The sequence below is a fragment of the Emydura macquarii genome, unplaced genomic scaffold (genome assembly GCF_026122565.2).
Source record: "Emydura macquarii macquarii isolate MOO-44397 ecotype Brisbane River unplaced genomic scaffold, CSIRO-AGI_Emac_v2 contig_499, whole genome shotgun sequence".
In the NCBI taxonomy this organism is placed as follows: domain Eukaryota; kingdom Metazoa; phylum Chordata; order Testudines; family Chelidae; genus Emydura; species Emydura macquarii.
Genome location: NW_027130636.1, coordinates 5,546,700 through 5,560,967, shown reverse-complemented (window position 1 = coordinate 5,560,967; position 14,268 = coordinate 5,546,700). Strand labels below are relative to the sequence as shown.

The following is a 14,268-nucleotide window of genomic DNA, read 5'->3' as shown; positions in this document are numbered from 1 at the left end:
AGAAATGTGATCTAATGGTTAGAGCAGGGACACTGAGCATTGGTCTACTTACAGGCAGATTACATTGACCTAACTCTGTAGTGTCTACACTAAAATGCAGCTCCCACCAATATATCTCGCTCAGCAACTTAATAACTCCATCTCCGTGAGAGGCTTTAGTACTTAAGTCCATGTAGTTAGGTCAATGAAATTTCAGTGTAGACACTATGTTGTTTACATCGACTGGTGCTGCCTTTCAGAACCCATCCCACAATTCCCCACACTGACAGTTAAATTGGCGCAAATGCTCCTGGTGAGGACACACACTGTCAACACAAAGAGCATAGTGTGGATGTGCAAAAGCAGTTCAATTGCTCTGGTAGCTGTAAGTCAACATAACTTAGGCTGACTTAATTTTGTAGTGTAGACTTGCCCTCATTCTGGACTCCTCAGCTCTCTGTTCCCAGTTCTTCTACTGACACATGGCTTATTACAACAATCTGTAACCCACCAACCCCTTCTTTTTGTCCTATTATTGCAGAGATGTTAACGGGACACTCTTCCTTGAATGGTCCCTTACAGTATGTGCTAACTACTTATGCTGAACAATCTATTCCATCTTGCATTTAGCTTTGATGCTCGGAGTGCCTTTCCCAGACTTGAAGAGCTCTGTGTAGCTCAAAAGCTTATCTCGCATCAACACAAGTTGGTCCAATAAAAGATATTACCTCACCCACATTGTACCTCTTGAGCAAGTCACTTAACAACTCTCTGCCAGGGGTTCTCAAACTTTTTTTTTTCTGGGACCCTCTTTGAAAATATTTCAGGCTGTGACAACCCCCCCTGCCATGCCGCCAACACCCCTATGCCATAGCATCCTTACTTCTGCGCTGCTGCTAGGGGAGGCACTGCCTTCAGAGCACCTGTCCAGCAGCCACTGCTCTTCAGCCACCCATATCTGATGGGCTTTGGCTGTCAGCCATGCACAGGCTGACAGCAGCAGCCACAGTCACAGCCACAGGATGCGTGGGGGGTTGACAGGTCATGACCCCCCCATGATAATTTTGCAATCCCTTGAGGGGCCCTGACCCCAGTTTGAGAACCCCTGCTCTATGCCTAGATGTATTCATATGTAAAAAGAAGGATGATACTTTACAACACATCTGTAATGTAAATTTCTTAGCTAATGTCTAAAGGATTTTGATGTTCTTGGATGAAAGATGCTAGATCAGTATTTATTATTATTTAGTATAAATCTGACTTAGGTCATCAGAGAAAAGACTTAAGTAGGTTTGCAGTCATGCTAGATTTGGTGAGATGTAACATCCCTGGCTTGAGCAGTGACTTCCAAGTTAGGACAGAGTTGCTTTGGCACAGCTGTGTATAGAAAGGTTTGGATGGCCTGTGGCTGGTGCTAGTAGCTCTCCCTGGTCATAAACAGGGAATTGACAATATTTACAAATAAAATGAAACACCATAAACCAGCAAAAGAAATAAAGAAAACAAACTTAGGGCAAGTCTACACTACAAAGTTAAGTCGACCTAAGTTATGTCGACGTACAGCTGCCGCAATAATTAAATCGCTTTTTCATATCCACACTACACTCCTTGTGTCAGCAGTGCCCATCCTCACTAGCAGTACACTGTGGGTAGCTATTGCACTGTGCAACTCGCATCCATCTAGTGCAGGGTGTTTTGGGAAGGGTTTACAATGCCTCATGGGGAGAAACAAGTTGCACAGGGGTGATTGGGAACATGTCACTGTGACTCTAGGAAATGTGCAGGACATAGTGGATGGTTTTGCAACAAAGGGGTTCCCAAACTGCAGTGATGTGGCAGATGGCACGCATATCCCTATTTTGTCACCAGACCACCTTGCCAGAGTACATTCACATGAAGGGCTACTTTTCTATATATTGCAAGCACTGGTGGATCACCGGGGATGTTTTATTGACATCAGTGTGGGATGGTCAGGGAAGGTGCATGACACATGCATCTTTAAGAACACAGACCTGTCCAGAAAGCTGCAAGCAGGAACTTTCTTTCTAGACCAGAGGATTACCACTGGGGATGTTGAAATGCCAGTAGTGATCCTGGGAGACCCAGCATACCCTTTACTCCCATGGGTCATGAAGCCATACACCGGCCACCTTGACAGCAGCAAGGAGTGCTTCAACTACAGGCTCAGTAAGGGCAGAATGACAGCTGAATGTGCCTTTGGCCATTTGAAAGGCCACTGGCACTGTCTACTCACGAGCTAAGACCTCAATGAAAAAGAATCCCACTGATTATAACTGCCTGCTTTATGCTTCATAATATCTGTGTTTCCACCGGGATGGAGGGCAGAGGTGGCATGGCTGTCTGCTGATTTTGAGCAGCCAGATATCAGGGCTATAAGAAGAGCTCAATGGGGAGCTATATGGCTCAGGGAGGCTTTGAAAGACCATTTTAATAGTGAGTCATAGTAATGTGTGTTGCTGTAGTGTGCTCTAACTGGCATTGCTCTTCTGCACCCCCGATATGATCCTTGTAATATGTGCTGAGTGGGTAGTAATATAACATTACAAATGCATCTATAGCTGTTATCTGTGAATAAAGATGAACTAAGTTTCCATAAATATACTTTTATTCCAAACCCATGCAAACAGACATGTTTATAACTGATTAAACTTTATAGATCCATGGAAAAGAACTTCTGAAAGGGAAAGAAGAGTCATTTTCATTTCACAAACGCATACACCAACCGTGTCTTTCACAGGTCAGTGTTTTTGCAGCTGTGATTGTGTGTACTCTCCCCCGTGATGGAGTGGAAGGGGTACTGCAATCACTCCAGACACCATGTGGATGGGGAACAGGGAGATTGTGTAAGGAGGTCCTGGAATTCAGTTCTCTGTGGGCTGCAGAGGGAGGCGAGCATGGATCTGTTGAACCTGAAGCCTCCAGCATGTCTGTTTGCCGCATGAGAAGCACTAGCATCTCTTGCTGTACATCTCTCTCCTTTTCCTGTGCTTTTCCCCTCTCTGCTATATCCCTGTCCATTCTGTCTGCAAGGGTGATCCTCCAAGACATGTGCTCAGTATCCAAAGCAGCAGAAGCTTGCAGGATCTCTTGGTACATGTCATTTCGCGTCCTCTTCCTTCTCCTTATCTGGCTGAGCCACTCCACCAGTATGGATGGAGAGCTCCTCAAGGCCACATTTCCAGCTGCAAAAGATACAATACACAGAGGTACTATTGTACGTGTATTCACAAGATAAATGGAAACTTGGTATACTAACTGACTCCCCTTGATCCACACAAGTTGCAAGCACTACATTCTCACTTCTCATTGGGATTCACTGAGCATGGCAGCAGTCCCAGTCAGGGTAAGGGAGCAAGTTGGACAATGGAGAGGAGGGGTAGCTCATGGATATGAGTATACGCGGACAGGGCAATTGAACTGAATACTGACACCTTTTTCCACAGACACTGTTGATGTTAGCTGATCTCTCACTTCTGAGGGTAACAAAGGTTGAAAAGGAACAGCTCCTGAACACATCTGGCTGCAGACTGGATCCACATGCTGTTAGCCTGTGTTCTACAATGGTGCCTCCTGAGGTAATTGCTGAGTGGCATGGGAAAGTGTCTACCGCAGCAGGAGAAATAAGGCAGCCCTCCCCAGAAACTTTGGCTGAGGATTGCAGACTACTTCCAGGAAAGTTTCCTTGAGATCTCTATGGAGGATTTACGGGACATCCCAGTACACATAAACTGTTCTGCAAGGCCCCCTCTGCCTAACTGTACAGGGGAAAGAGAAGCAGATAGCAACTCTACCTCTACTGGTTATTTCACCTCTTCTACCATGATTAAAATAGTAAATCAACAGATGGGTCCCTGCAATAGCAGTGCAAACTGTATACTTACCAGAGGTTCCTTCCCTTGTATCAGGCTTGCCCATGTTGGACTATAGGGATTGGTTTGACTGCTCTGGAGTCAAAAACAGGTCCTGGCTCGCTGTGCCACGGGATCCCCCAGTAGCCTGTCCCCCATACTCCTCTTCCTCGGCCAATACCTCCTCCTCACTGTTCACTCTGGAGGTTTGTGACTCTGACTTCTCTGAAGTGTCCATGGGACTCTTGGGGATGGTGGTGGTGTCTCCGCTGAGGATGGCATGCAGCTCCTTGTAAAAGCAGCATGTCTGTGGTTCCGCACAAGAGCGACTGTTAGCCTCCCTTGCCTTCTGGTACGCCTGCCACAGCTCCTTGGCTTTCACACAACACTGCTGCGGGTCTCTCTTGTAGTCCTTCTCCACCATGCACTGAGCAATCTGCTCATAGATATCTACGTTTCTATGGCTGGATAGGAGCTGTGCCTGTACAGCCTCTTCTCCCCACAGAACCAGAAGATCCACCACCTCCTGTGTACTCCAGGCAAGAGTAAGTCGGCACTGTATAGCTGGCATGGCATTGGTCAGCTGGGCAGCTGCTAGGTGAACTCTCCATACTGAGCAAACAGGAAATGGAATTTCAAAAAATGTGTGGGGCTTTAGAGGAGAAGGGCATATACTAGTGTTTCTGGCTGCCATGCAGCAGAGTTCAAAATGGTGACCAGAGTGGTCATGGTGGGGCATTGTGGGACACCTCCTGGAGGCCACTAAAGTCGATGTAAGTAAAGCAGTGTCTACACTGACACTGTGTTGATTTAACTATGTTGACCTTAGTGCTACGTCTCTCGTGGAGGTGGAGCTATTAAGTCAGTGCAGCACGCAAGTTACATCGGTGGGAGTGACATTTTAGTGTAGAGGCTTACAGAGTTAGGTCGACGTAAGCTGCCTTACATTGACCTAGCTCTGTACTGTCGGCCAGGCCTAAAGGCTTATCTACATACCACTTTTGACAGCATAACTTATGTCGCTCAGGGATATGAAAAAAACACACCCCGAGCAATATAAATTACACTGGCAGAAGCGCCTGTGTGGACGCAGAAGTTCTCCTTCCAACATAGCTACCGCCGCTTGTTATTATGCTGCCACCGCTTGTTGTGATGCTGCCGAGAGAGCTCTCTCCTGTTAGTATAGAACGGCTATCCAAACAATCTTACAGCAGCGCAGCTGCATCAGTACAGCTGGCCACTGTAAACTCTGTAGTATAGACATGGCCTTAGACTAACCATGGAGATTAATGAAAAGATCAATAGACACAGAAGGTCAAAAGGCTAGCAGCTAAAGTAATCCAAACACAACATCCTTCCATTAGCCAATGGTCAGACCCTTTAAGCCAACTCTAGGGAGCCCTGTACGAGCCCCAAACTGATCAGAAAACTATTCTAAGAATGAAGGACAGGATATGCAAGGAGATATCATTGAAGAGCCATGATTTAGCATGACAAGGAGAGCACGTGGAATTTGTCTATTTGAAGCTAACAGATTACTACTGTTTGGAAAACCTGCTTGCAATCTACCCTACTAATGTAAGTAAATTAACTCTTGAAAGGTGAAGAATGCAATTTGGAATTCTCCCACTGTTATGAAAGTGATCATATATTTATGTGAACCCATTAAAATAAAAGGAATCCAGAGAGAGAGAAAAGAGGATAAGAAGTGAGCCACAGGAATCTAAAGTCACACTATAAATTGGGATAGTGGGTCAGTTGTCCCAGCAAAAAAAGCCATGTCTTTTACTGTGGGAGAGTTTTCTTCAGGCCTTTATTCTAATCTTAGTGTGAACATCGGTTATTTAAAATAAAAGTATGTTATAGGATATTATATAAACTGAAAAACCCATCTCGGGTTAGAGTGTAGTCCTCTAGCAACTGTTTGGGAAGCTCCCCATGTTCCTTCTGAGAAACAATACTGGGGCATCAATTCCCAGCTCAGCTTCATTTCTCTATTCTGTACATCTGTGAGAGATCTGAGTAGAGATTTAACACCCTGCTTGATGGAAATCAAGTAGAGCTTTTACACCGTCACACAATCAAACTTCAGTGACCAACAGCTCCCTCTACAGCTAGTGTAGCTAGATGTCCTGATGACAAGGGCAATGCAGAAATCTGTTATAGCCTCAAGGTGGATTAACTGTGCAAAGCAAAGTTACTTCTTTTAAATAAAACATGTTTTGAGTTAGAATGTCCCTGTTGTATTGACAAGAGTCACGCTGTCTTAAATCTTTGGTTAACTGTTTAATGTTATTGAAATTAAACAAGGGTTTCTAAATACCTTAACTCTTGTTGAGTCTTAGACAGTCTTTTTTCTATACAACATCCCCCAGTTAGGTGGTGTGGTTCTAAATGATGTTATCTTGAAGATGGTAAGCGTTCTTAAATCAAGTGGGAATAGATTAACAGTGAGGAACTCAGAAAATATGGGAAATGTTTCATCTATATGGGAAACCTTACAGGTCAACACATCAGTCACTCAGCTCGCTCATAAGACAAGCCCAGTCAGAAAACTTCCAGCAAATCCCTTAAAATAGATGAATACTCTGGTTAACCTCAAGCACATCACCACAGCCTGACACAGGATGAGTTAGTGGCTGAACAACTCCTGGTAGAGTTACTCCTTAAGCCCTTTTATGCCTTCCACAGACTCCAAGTATCTTTCCAAAACACATTTATCAGAAGGTAGTTGTATATGAAGTTCAGATCAACACAGCAGCTACAGCAAACTTTAAAGATAAGAGCTCAAATCCATGTAGAGACATGTCTAAAGCCAAAGACAGTGGCTTAAATGTTGTTTGAACACTAGTGTATAAAAGAGAGGTTTAAAAGGGTCCTAATCCTCTAATGTGAGCTATACAGACTTAGATCAAACATGAGATATATTGTTGTATCTTTGACCATCTTATACTATGCATATAACATGCTAGTACACTCCTTATGTTACCCAATTGAGAGAACTCCATTATCTCTACAACAGTGCAGCACAGCAACAAAATGCATTCTCCCTCATGAAAACTTCAGCTCTGGAACATGACTATCAAAGCATCTCCATTACTACTAACATACAATTGCACTGCCTCTATTATACTGCAACCCAGCAACATTACCTTAGTTCTCATACAGCATCAAATCTGGAAAGCTCCAGCCTAAAATATGATTTCACTACTAGGGCTCAAAAAATGCACTTTGCCCAAGAACACTTTTTTCCCACCAAACTTGCCTGTCTCTCCTCTTATTCTGCTGGCTTTTAGAATGAGTAGTGCATTGATCACAGGAACATTCCATGCGCCATCTGATATAACCGTATCAAGGCTGTGCAACAGCATCCAGTGCCATTACAGGAATAAGGAACACACAAGGGGAAAGCACATCCAGGAACAGAGCAGGGGTTCTTAACCTCTGAGTCATAACCATCCTGCCCTTCCCCTTCTGCTAAATAAGAGGGGAGTGGATGGTCTTGGCCAAGTGGGAAGGAAGGGTCAGTGGGCAAGTACTGGTATGGTGACATGTGTCATGGTATGGGAAAAGTTGAGAACTACTAAAATAGAGGAAAGACAAAAGAGTTGTATCCCAAGGAGGGAGGGAGCCTGGAGTTGATTTCCCTCAATCAGTATCTGGAAACACAAGGAGACTAGTGTAACATCCTCACGGCACACCAGGGTTCCTTCAGTGTTGCTGTAGCCTTCTTCAGTAGCTTATAGATTTAGGGTGAAATCCTGCTCATTTTACTCCATGTAGCATTCCTATTGACTGCAATGGGACTACATGCATAACTAAGGTGAGCAGCACCTGCCCTTTAGCCATGTAATCAGTACTGAAAGGATCTTGTACATTTTTTATCTGTCATTTTGCAACAACTGATTTTATCAGATGCTATTCAGTATTTATTTATTAGACAGCCTGTGTTTTAAGTCCACTTTTTCTCATTTACTTCCAAGTTGCCTTTTAAACATTTTAAAAAATGTTTTCCAGTTTGTAATGACCTTTCAGACTGCTCAAAATATCTTTAATCATCCCAAAACACCTTGATCCGTGCACCTGCAACTTCAAGAGAAGTCAGAATAGCTCTGGGAACAGTGATTTAACAACTTGCAGCCACAGTGCACCAGCAGAAGAACAGAACATTGGTTTGGTCAGAGACCCTGCAATACTGATTACTGAGACTTTAAAAAAAAAAAAAAAAAAAGAGCTGCAGATCTAAAAAAAGTAGAATGCAAATAGACCTTCCTCAAGGGAGAGCAATTTTCAAAGCAATGGGCTCTTCTGAGCCACCCAAACCCCATTCCTGCATATGCTTTCTAAGGAATAGAAAGTGAACAGTATTAGAGGAAGGATGGCCTGTGTGCAGGATACCATCTTTAGACTTGAGAAACCAGAGTTCAGTTCCTAGCTCTGTCACATACTTCCTATATTATCTTGGGCAAGTCCCTTGTGACTCAGTTTCCCATCTGTAAAATAGGGTGATAATTCCCTGCCCCACAAGGATGTTGTGAGGATAAATGTATAAAAGATTGTGTGCTCAGATACCACAGTGATAGATAGGTAAGGCAGATAAGAGGGGTTTTGTTCTGATTTTTAAGCCAACTGGTTTCAGATACAGTTTATTAAGTTTCATCAGTGAAACTGCAGAGAGAGAAAAATGATTCCATCTGAAACCAATGGGTTAATCCAGTGGCTCTCAACCTTTCCAGACTACTGTGCTCTTTTCAGGAGTCTGATTTGTCTTCCGTACCCCCAAGTTTCACCTTGCTTAAAACTACTTGCTTAAAAAAATCAGACATAAAAATACAAGTGTCACAGCACACTAACACTGAACATTTGCTTGCTTGCTTTCTCATTTTTACCATATAATTATAAAAACAAATCAATAGGAATATAAATATTATATTTACATTTCAGTGTATCGTATACAGAGCAGTAAAATTGCTTTCTCATGAAATTTAATCTGTACTGACTTTGTTAGTGCTTTTTAAGTAGCCTGTCATAAAATTAGGCAAATATCTAGATGAGTTGATGTACCCACTGGAAGACCTCTGCATACCCCCAGAGGTGTGCGTACTCCTGGTTGAGAACCACAGGGTTAATCAATTATTATAATTCATTATTAGGGCATACAAACAAGCTGCAGTCCTCACAGGATTCTTCTGCAAAAGCTTGTACGTAAACCCTTTAGTGAAACAAGAACCAGCAGCCTCCCAGGGAAATAAAGGGCAGCTAATAGTTTAAAGTGAAAAGCTAGTTAAAATATTTTAAGTAAATAAAGTTGAAGCTAAAAAGACCTTTATATAGTAAGTACCAAAAGAAGTCTGTTTTGCTTTAATTACATTTCATTCTGAAACTTCTGTGGCTGCTATTATACTATCTAGTGTATATGGAGCCTAGACTACCAAAGAAATTGAGACTACAAAAATTCATTATCTCACATCTATTTTCTTTTAGATACCCAGTGTTGGGAACCTTCTATTTTAGAAATAATCAAGTTGGATTTGTAACTAGAGAAAGAAAATTAACTCTGCTCTATGAAATGACTTATTACTAACTTTTCTGAACTGATGATCTAGAGTTAGGCTTTTAAGACATTGATTTATAATCTGGTATTCTCCCAATGCAAAATGTTAATAGCTGTTAATTGTAGGTTTTGGTAAAAAGGCGGCTGAGTAAGCTTTTTTTAAAACTAGATTTTTATTATTAGTTATAGGCAGGTGTAAGTAGTGTTTAGTACACTATCTATACTTATATTTGAAGTAATATTTATTCCAAAATGTACTTTTCAACAATGTGGTCCAAGTAAATCTGTGTCCTCGAACTATGCAAAGGTTTAATGTTGGCTCTCTAATTCCTGGAACCTGAAATATAGTTAGAAAGAATGAGAAAAACTGGGACAGAGAGAGAGAGAGAGAGAGAGAGAGAGAGGGGGGTGTGTGTGTGTGTGTGTGTGTGTGTGTGTGTGTGTGTGTGTGTGTGTGTGTGTGTGTGTGTGTGTGTGTGTGTGTGTGTGTGTGTGTGTGTGTGTGTGTGTGTGTGTGTGTGTGTGTGTGTGTGTGTGTGTGTTTAAGGAAGTAACAGCTGTTGCTCTTAAACAGCATCCAAAGATCTCCAGCAGTGAGGCAAGTTCACATTGCTTGTGCCAATGGTAATATATTATTAGTGATATGCTACCTCAAAATCATCAGTATAGATGACATGAGAAAACTAACGAGTGGAGGGCATAGGTAACAGCTAATGTAGGCTTGCTTTAATGGGCACAGATATTGTCACACCAATTAAACATGTACTAAGAGCCTGACCTGTGCTGTTATCCATGTAAGTTACTGGCTGCCCCATTCTCAAAAATTGGTGCTCAGGCTGTCTGGTTTAGGTTGCAAGGACCAAGAAAAGCTGGTGATTAATTTTACTGTAGTACTAATTCCACTCTAAATCCTTCATAACAAACATGTGCTGTTTTAGGTGCATGACTCCTAGTCCCTACCTAGATTCTGGCACGGAGCCACTCCAGTTTCTGACATGAAATGCTCGTAAAACATTTTCTTCTACTCCTATTGGTAGGTGGCTGCAAGACAAATGTATTGAGAGGTGCTCTACACACTGCAATAGAGAAAAAAATATAACAGTAAGTGAACTAATCCACAAACTCTTCAAAACACACAATCCCCCAGAATGTTAGTTATTTCTTTTATACCGTAGTTTGCTGAAATGTATGGTTTCTTACCACAATATTTCATATGATATCTGTATTAAACTGGTGAACTGCTTCATTTCCCCATGTCTTATGTCAACTGAGCAAGGCTTTAAAAATTTGCTTGCCGGAAGTAAATAAGAAACTTCCTCTGCCCATTGGGTGACAATAGTGTAGTTAAAATTACCTTCTTCAGTCACTTTCACTGTTCTCCATCAAGCACTGAAGCAGAGAAACTGATCAATGTCTTGTCAGTTTCCTCTAGCTGCTCTAAAAACTCACACAAAGGTGAAGAGAAGGAAGTCTCTTTCCTCTCTCCATCCTCCCCTTCTTTAGAGAGTGCCATAGAAGCAGCAGACGACAAGATTTGTGTGGCTTCTGCTGGTTTTAAGACCTTCGCTTAGGATTATTTTATTTCCTACTGGTAATACTAAAAGTTCCAGTGTACCAGTGTTAGCAAAGGAAGCCCGAGTGTAAAGAAGACTCCTGTATCTAGATTCATTCACCCTTCAGGGTGGTTTTCTCTCATGGCTTCTAGCTAGGATGTGTCTATTCAAGCCCAACATTTGAGACTAAAAATCACAACCAACACCCCAATTTAATTAACCGATACCACTTTGTGTTACCATGGATGTGTATTTCAGACAAGAGCACTTAATCATCATGTAGGTTTGGAAACAGTTGAAATGAAAGTTTATATACCTGTAAGTCAGAAGCCCTTTTTAGTCTGCAATTTTTCTGCTCCTTGGGGGAGTAGAAAGGGGAAAACAATCTTGCAGATGGCAGCAGTACAAGAAACAAAACATATCTCTAGAATGTAATGAACAAGTAAATCCAGAGGAAATGACTGACAGACAGTTGTAAAAGCTTCACACTTACAATGTCATGATGAAGAGGTCCCCTACTGGCCACAACCCAATAAACTCCTCAGATGAGTTAGCTGTACAATCAACTCTAGGAACAGCCTTGAGGCAACTGCAGCTAAAGGTGTGATTAGAAGAGATTTACATCCTCTGGGTGCATTGGAAGCATTCTACCATGTATCTCTTCATCTGTCATTTTGTGAGATGTGTTGAACTCCTTCTGAACTTTAGTGTAGCCTGCCCTGTTATTCAATAACTAAAAATGCCCAGCGGAAAATTAAGTCTATCCTTGTAAAAAGAAGTGGCTTCTTATCTCCAGGTTGCCTGACCTTTTCATAAATCTTGCCACAACTGTGGCTCCCCACACACCAGTCTTGTTTGGCTCTTCTCCCCATTCCTTGGAATATCCTCAAGCAGCACGTAGAAAGGAAATGAATGAAGAAAAAATGATGAAATAAAATGAGGGAAAGCAGCAGAATGAATGCTGTAATATTCAGGGCTGCTTGGAGAAGTTGACATTGTTAAGCAGCTAAAGGTCTACTGCAGATTAAAGTAAGGGAAGCTTAATGGCTACAGACAATTTCTGTTTTAAATCCTAGCTCTTAATATGTTTATGTTCACATAGAACGAGTGGCTGGTTTAGGCTTTTTCCAGCTACACTGAGGTAGGAAATGATGTAAAACATGGCAAGTAATTAAGTAGGGACGTACAGAAGAATTCGGTGTTGTTTGAACTGCTGCAATTTAAGGCACCTATAATCTTGGTATCTCAAGTGCCCTGCAGTAAGGGAAGGGAAAGTTCCCATTCCAGTGTTGTAAAAGGTTTTGTCCTTGTTTTTATTACTTGCCACAATGCACAGATACTAAAGCCATATCCACTGTGACTGCTGCATCCTTCATCCCTATCCACAGGGGATCCCTACTACAGGCACTATTAAGAGAATGCAGGGCTCAGCAGGCTTTCTAACATTCAACCCTTCAGGTGTAGTAGAGGATCTAGAAAGTCCTTGATCTTTAGAACTGATTGACAGCCGAGATCTAACCACCTGTTTGCAGAGCATAGCTGGGATCTGCTCAGAATGCTCAGGGTTTTGCTGTTTGGTAGACTTCCTCCTGTGTTGTCACAGCTAAAGAACCATCTCCCCAACACTAGGAAGAGCACCAAGAAGTGACCCTCACAAACAACTATAACTTATAGTTACAAAAAAACTAAAATATTAGTTTAACTGGAGGAGCGGGAGCTCAGAACTTAATGATCATGAGCAGAATGATGAGAACGCCATACGTGAGAAGAGAGCAACAATGTCAGGGGTACAGTCATCACCAGAACCGGGTGTATATAAAGACTATTTCTGAGATGTCTCTGACAAGAAACATCTGCTCTCCAGCCCCATGAAAAAAAACCTGCAGGACAAACAAGCCTCCAGCATCCCAGTCAGTACCGTGCTGACCCTCTGGAGGTAACAGCAGAGATAAGGGGTGAAAGGATGTTTGACCGGTAGTAAAACAATAGGTAAAACCTAAGAAACTTTACAAAGCTGTAGCGAGATGCCAAAGAGCTGCAACACATAAGGATTAGCACTCCCAGGACTGTTCTTACTCCTGATCTAAGGGGATCCCCACGTCTTCTACCTTGGGGTGACACCACACCAGGAGTACAATGAGAGTTCCTGTAAACTGCCACTGAACCTAATGACAGCCTAGCACCCTCACAAACACCACTAGGAGATGTGGGGAGGCAGCCTGACTGTGGACAAGGTGGGGGCTGCAACCTGACCAGGGAAATATAATAAGGCTGGGGGAGGAGAGGCACAGTGTGACCGGGAGTCTGGCGTGGAAAAATGAGGGGACACAGTCTGACCCGGGTGTATGGGGGGGGGGGACAGTCTGACAGGGGCGTATGGAGACTGGGGGGGGGGCACAGTCTGGCTGGGGAACGTGGGCGATGGGGGCAGAGTCTGTGCAGGGTCGGGGGGCAGTCTGACGGGGTGGAGGTGTTGGAGGGACGGGGGTGGGGGGCACACTCTCACGAGAGGCATAGGGTGGGGGGCACACTCTGACGGGGTGGAGGTGTTGAAGGCACGGGGGCGGGGGGCACACTCTGACCAGAGGCATAGGGTGGGGGGCCCAGTCTGACGGGGGCGAGGAGCAGTTTGCCGGGGGCCCAGGCTGGCTCGCGGAGATAGGGCAGAGCCGAGTCCGGGGCAGAGCCGGCCCAGCGTAGCGGCAGCCCGAGGCGAGGCCCGGCCCGGCCCGGCCCGGGGCCCCCCCTCCGGCCTTGCCGCGCCGCACGCACCTTCTGGCGGATCTGGCCGGACGTGGAGACCTTGCGGATGAGTTTGTGCGGGGAGCCCGGCTCCTGCTCCGGCTCGCTGTCCGACGACTCCTCCGCGGCGGCGGCGGCGGCAGTAGCAGCAGAGACCCCGGCCTGGGGCCGCGAGGCACCCGCCGCCGCCATGCTGCAGGCTGAGGGGAGCAAGGCGGCCCGCGCCCTCTAGCGGCCGATGCGAGCGTGTCCAGGATGCGCTCCCTGGCGGGCAGAGGCGGAGCCGCAGCCTCCAGCCGGGAGACTCACCCCCGCCCTCTGTCAGCCCAGGGCGTGCGTGTGCGCGGCGTGTCAGGGGATGTCGTGGCTCTGGGCTGGCTGCTGGTGACTCAGCTCCCCCGTGCCCCAGTGAGTGTGTGTGGCAGCAGCAGCAGCACTGACCCCTCCCCCACGCATTGGGTGAGGGTAGTTCGGCCCCTCCAGGAGCTCTCGCCTCACAACTACCCCCCACCGGCCCCCAGCTCTAGGGCAACCAGATAGCAACTGTGAAAAATCAGGACGGGGTGGAGGG

At 44.5% G+C, this 14,268-nt stretch overlaps 1 protein-coding gene across 3 annotated transcripts in view; it reads right to left on the bottom strand.

The window, feature by feature from the left end:
• DGKD (diacylglycerol kinase delta) overlaps window positions 1–13,837 on the bottom strand; it is an 81,285-nt gene extending 67,448 nt beyond the window's left edge. For 2 of the 3 annotated variants that reach the window (XM_067538814.1, XM_067538816.1), the window contains exon 1: window positions 13,728–13,836. The gene's annotated coding sequence lies outside the window, so the exon portion shown is untranslated. Of the gene's footprint in view, window positions 1–13,727 lie in introns of all 3 variants that reach the window. The other variant, XR_010918146.1, reaches the window with a different exon arrangement.
• Between the last annotated feature and the right edge of the window lie 431 nt (window positions 13,838–14,268).